The following is a 6,220-nucleotide window of genomic DNA, read 5'->3' as shown; positions in this document are numbered from 1 at the left end:
TCCCTCTCACACATGAACGCCAGGCTCGCCACGCGTCCTCTCGGACACCTGCATCTCCTCAGGTTGATTGCCCCCTCCCCTGACATCCCGCACCTGTCTTTGAAGTGGAGCAGGCTGGCTGGGCCAATAATGACTGATTAGAGCATAAGGAAGGTGTAGTGGGGGAAAAGTGACGTGTGGAGTTAACCACATCTGTACCACATATACATAAAAATCCATGCACAAAATATGAAGTAACACTGCACACAACAACCATAATTCAAACCAAATCTACACACAAATAAACATATCAACCCATAATTTATAAGAACTCAAATATACAGCAAATAAACATGGCACAGTTATGGGCACCTCCCACTCCCTTGTCACCCCGTGACACATACACACATAATCTAGTGGTAGAACAGTGAAACTACAAATAGAAAGTATTCAGGGATTTTGACCACCGGCACATTCCAGCGTGAGGTTGGAGACATATGCGGCAGGATCAAGCCGGCAGTGTTGGATGCCATAACTCCCCTGGCCCCAGCCTACATCCAGTTCCCTTACAGCCATCACCGATGACCCCAAATCAAACGGGGACTTAACGCCGTCGCTGGATTCCCAAACATAAGTGGAGCCATAGACTGCACCCACATCGCATTCAAAGCAGCATCACTAAACGAGCTTAATTTTGTAAATAGAAAAGGGTTTCATTCGATCAATGTACTGATAATTTGCGATGCGCATTCGTTGCTATCCAACGCTGTTGCCTGGCGGTTTGGAGGAACACGACTCATTTATTGAGCAGAACAGCTCTGGGGGTCTCCAAGCAGGAGCTGCTGAAGACGGCTGGCTTATTGGTGAGTGTCACAGAGTGTGGAAATGTTTTAGCTGGACTTTGTTTGGTTATTAAAACATGTCATCTGTAGTGATCAGGGTTATCCACTGGGTGAACGTTCGATATTAATTCGTCCTCCTCCAGTTGCAGCCATTTCTCTTTTATGTACTGTGATGCGTTTTGTCACTGAGCTTAACGTCAAACCACTTTTTAAAATTTTTGCCAGCGATCTCTCCTCTGACCAACAGAAATAACTGCGGTGGTTTATCTTGTCCCATGCAGTATTTTTTCTTTCCCCGCTTATCCCAACATTTCAGGCACCAAACAATATTTTCTGGTTTGCTTCAACCTCGCTGACAAGTACCTCCATCTCAGTTTCATAAAAGTTCCTCTTTTTCGCCCTTTTTGCCACGATGATGACGACAGGTGAGGAAAAAATAAATCTTCACTTGCTTTGTAAAGAGGCGTGTTGTTGCCCTATATGGTGATTTGGAGGCGTACCTGAAGGCAACGTGCACGAGCACAGAGGTTAAGAACAAGTGGGATTTATCAACACTGATGTACGTACGACCCCTGTACGCACGTTTGATAAATTTTTTTGTACTTAGGCACACTCTAAATTTCATTCGTACGACAGAATTTAGAACCTTTTCTACGCACTGATGATAAATGAGGCCCCAGGGGCCTCATGTTCAAAGCGTGCGTACGCACAAAAACTTGGCGTACGCACTTATCCACGCTCACATTCAGACGTATCAAGAATGAAATGAACGTGGAAATATGTGGTCCTGCACGCCAACTTCTTGACTGGCGTACGCACGTTTCTATTGCTTTTGAGCCGTTGGCGACACTTATAGGTGATGCTGGGAATATAAAAACGTAAAAAACAATGTAAAAAAAAAAGTAATTCCTCAAAGTAATAAGCACATCAGAGACACTTAGATGAACAATTAACAAGCCCAGGGGTTTGCAATCAGATGAGGGGATATAAAAGTTTACGTAAAATGGTGCAGAAGATACCGTTAACAACAATGGCAGCTTTGGCACTGTCGGAGGATATTGCCAATGGCGCAGTGCCAAGAGAACGGGTTTCCAGAGACCTCAGGACGACCTCAGACCTCAGGACGACGAGTGGATCATCAGCCGCGTACGCACCCTTTGTACATGAGGCCCCAGGTCTTCAGCCTTTGTTTCCAGGTATGTGAGTCATTTCGTTGCACTTCTCAGTCTTTTCTAGTTGTTCCTCAGTTGTCATTATCCGGTTTTCAGCCTCTACCCTTGTAGTGTTAGAAGCAACATTCTTTTTCACTTCCGACATTTTGTTTTCCAAAGCTGCAACAGAGTTGGCCATCTTACCGAGGCGGTCGTCAATAGAGCCTAGTTTAGAGGCAAATCCTCCAAACTCTAAGCTTTAGCTCAGTTAGCACTGCCGCTATGTCCACCATGCTGCTAGCAGCCTCCTCGTCCTGTTGGGCTTGTGGAAAGTTCCTTTTTTGTTTTTGTGAGCTGCGTTTGCGGGTGAAAATGTCACAGTCTTTAACTGTAGTCATTTTTGACATGGTCAACAGAAACTCGTGTGATTAAATAAGGGTTTAAAGGATATTTGGTGCAAGGTGGTACTGAGCATCAGCACCAGGCAGCCACCCTGTTCCGTGGCTCCATAGCGCCCCCACTGATTTTGTTTTTTAATATGTTTAGTTGAATTTGCTGTAATTTAGCCCAGTGGTGGCAGATGTTGGGAGCTGGACCCTTAAAAGCATCACAAAATAAATCTGATGGGTCCTGAGATCATTTCTAGGTGTTTTCTCAAGTTTATTTTACATTTTTTGTGACAGTAGATAGTTGTACTTCTTTTGGCCTTAATTTATGATTTAAATAAAACGATCTGAGAAGTTNAGCACAACAGACACACATACAGTTTACACAAATCGCTCAGCATTCAGCAGCCCATCCTAAAGCACCTTGTTCAAGAAAGTCCAACAGTTGTTTCCATATGCATTCAAATTCTTCTGCTCTGCCTCTGATTATGTGAGTGAGTTTCTTCAATGCAGTGCAGTATGCCATCTCCTTCACCCATACTCTGTTTTCCTCCAAGATAAAGCTATCGTCCTCCTGCCCTGCAGGAGTCCAAAATCAATTAAAGTCGATTGTTTTGAATTAACTTTAAAGTTCTCTGGATATATACCTAAAGTACACAGATTGGCTTGGGGAGGCACTTTCAAATTAACAATTTCGGAATTGTATGAACAACTGTTTTCCAATACCTTTGTACTTTTGGACATTCCCAAACACAGTGAATCAGAGTACCTTTTCCTTCTGAGCACTTAATGCAGTTATCTGGAACGCCCAGGGATGAAAATTTCGCAAAAGAACCCTTTCTCCAGGGAGCAGGGGGACATTTTTAGCTTTTGAGTCATACCTGGCTTTATCCTGTTTTTGCCGTTGCCATGTCTGTGCTGCGACATGCTGGTAGGCCCTCAGCAGCATCTGGTGGTGTGATTGTACCTAACCTTCCAAACAACTGCTGGGTTCTGTTGTGGGGAGCTCCGGTGGCCATCTCGACAGGCAGTCTAGCATGGCGACCATGCAAAACAAAGTGAGGAGTTAATCCAGTGCAGCTTTGCTCAGTGTTGTTATAAGCCTGCAGTAAAGCAGGCAACTTGGTTGGCCACTGTTGCTGGTCAGTCTCATCCAGGGACCTAAGGAGAGAGATGAGGGTTTGGTTAAAACGCTCACATGCTCCGTTACCTTGGGGGTGGTAGGGTGTTGTACGAATTTTGTTGCAACCGTACAGCTGGCAGAGTTCAGCCATGACTGCTGACTCAAATGCAGCTCCTCTGTCAGACAATATCCTTTCAGGACAGCCCCAGGTCTGAATAAGATTGTGCCAGAGCAGTGGTTACTGCTGTCTGGTCCCGGGTGGGCACTGCCCAGTTGTACCGAGAAAACAAGTCAGTCATCCCCAATATGTACTGATAACGGTCGCCTGCTCTCCCCAGTGACAAATAGTCCATGGCAACAGTCTCTAGGGGGTATGAGCTTTCAATAGGGAGGAGTGGGGCTCTCACCTCCGGCCGGCCTTTCCTTTGAATACACTGGGGGCAGTCAGATGACCAGTTTCTGACATTCTGTCCCAGCCTTGGCCAGAAGAATGCTCTCCTCGAAGCAGCCTCTGCACGTGCAGCACTCATATGGCCCATGGCTTGGTGATACTGCTTCCAAACAGTACATGTCCATGTTGCTGGGAGCACAATCTGCTGTAAGAGGTCTCCAGTGTGACGATCCTTCACCTCCCTCTCCAGAACTCCTGCCTGAACCCGAAGGCGACCCCAATCTCTCAAGAGTCGATCTGACACCGGCAAAGCTTGCTCTCTCTCTTCTGCACTTGGTGGCTTACCTCTCCGAAGCCACTCACTCACCTCTCGTAAAGCAGAATCCTCCTGTTGTCTGTCAGCCCATTCACTTGAGAGCCTGTGTCCAATATACAGGGTACTTCCACCCCTTCCACCTCCACCATAATCCCAGGGCATGTTCCAACAATGTCAGGCCGTTGCACTGTCTCCCCACATTCGACATCCCCAGCCACTTGCCCTGTAGTCGCTGGGGCTTCTAGTTTAACGGGTTAGACCTTGGGGCAGCAGCAGCAACCTTACAATAACGCTGTATGTGCCCTGGTTTCCCACAGGCTCTACATATGGGCTTCCCCCTACTGTCCCATTGAAACTCCTCACCAGAGCGTGTCTTTCGTTGGTAGTGGCCATGTTCCACTCTCCCTCTGGGAGACTCTCCTGGCTCATGGTGAAGGTCAGTCCTCACGGTGGGAGACAGCTGTCTTTGTACTTCATCGACTATAGTTTTACTTATCGTAGCCAGCTGCTCATGTATCTCCTGCCTGAGCTCAGTTTTCACCAGTTCCTTCCACCGATTCAGCTCCTGGATGTCTGCTTCTCTCGATGGGGGTGCCACTACCCTGGAAGACTGGGCATCACTTTTACTTTCCTGCTCTCTTTCTATAACTTGGGCCTCTATACAGGCCTCAGAAAAACTGAGATTGGGCCTCTGCCTAATCAGGCGCTCCATCTTCCTCTGCACTTTGCCTGGTTTCAACCCTTTGACAAGCTGTTCTCTGGCCGAGGGTTCTACCTGTGCTGCCACCCGTGGTTCACTTTCCCTCCACCGACTGAAAAGTTCTCTGAAACGCAATATATACAGCTCTACACTCCTCCTCTCTCTGTCTACACTGAAAAAACTGAGTCCTAATGTGAGCAAGAGCACATGGCTGACAATAAAGTCTTTTTAACTCATCTAAAATAGCTTTTGAGGACCCCCTTTTGTCTATGTCTAACAGCATTACTTGTCTTCTTGCAATCCCATCCAAGCCCCAAAGCACAAAATCAACTTTTGTTGGTCATCAAGATCCTGAGCCCTAAGCATAGATTCCATTTGCTCCAACCATGCTCCAAATCTAACACTTCCATCTTTCCCTGAAAATTTTGGTATGAATGGCATTACCATGAACCATGGCATAGCCATAGTGGGCACAGTATTAGCATTAGATGGTCTAGCCCCCTGCTTATCATCTGCCATCTGCACGGTGTGGTATGGGGATCCTGCCGGCAACACCAAAATTTATGTCACAGGGTCGTACTGACCTAATAAAAAAATCCCCGGGCCACACCACACAGACACAAGGATGGAGATGGAGCTGCTTATACAATAATTTATTAAAACCGAATAAACAATTAAAAAGCTAATAAAAGGATAAAAACACAGCTGCTGGCTTATAATAAACAAAACACTGGCTAGAGTGTCTGAGTTAGGTCGCTCTTAAAACAGTCTGAGTAATATTCAATGTATTGCAGCGATGTCCGACCGGCTGCCTCCGTTCAACCGCAGCGCGGTGTAACTCCGTCCGGCAGTCGGCAGTCCCGCAGTCACAATCACCGGGCGGCGTGGCTCCGTCCGGTAGTCGGCAGCTCCCTGTTCACCCGCGTGACGCGGCGTGTCCCGAGTAATCCGCCGTCCCTCTCACACATGAACGCCAGGCTCGCCACGCGTCCTCTCGGACACCTGCATCTCCTCAGGTTGATTGCCCCCTCCCCTGACATCCCGCACCTTGTACTTCTTTTGGCCTTAATTTATGATTTAAATAAAACGATCTGAGAAGTTTGGAGAGTAAACTAGGGCATGCTGTCCTCCAAGAACAATAGCATCAATCGCCTCATAAAGCACATCAAAACAACAACAATGTTAAGAAACAAAGTCGTCTGATAGTAACTGCAGCTGGATTAATGCAGGAAGAACAAGGAAGTCCACACATGGGGGTCGATGGATAGGTCATCAAAACATTACACTGTGATTACATTTCAAGTTTTAACTTTAACCCAACAAACCACACTT

Source organism: Stegastes partitus, unplaced genomic scaffold (genome assembly GCF_000690725.1).
Source record: "Stegastes partitus isolate 25-593 unplaced genomic scaffold, Stegastes_partitus-1.0.2 Scaffold749, whole genome shotgun sequence".
Lineage (NCBI taxonomy): Eukaryota > Metazoa > Chordata > Actinopteri > Pomacentridae > Stegastes > Stegastes partitus.
Note: the sequence above shows the minus strand (reverse complement) of the source record.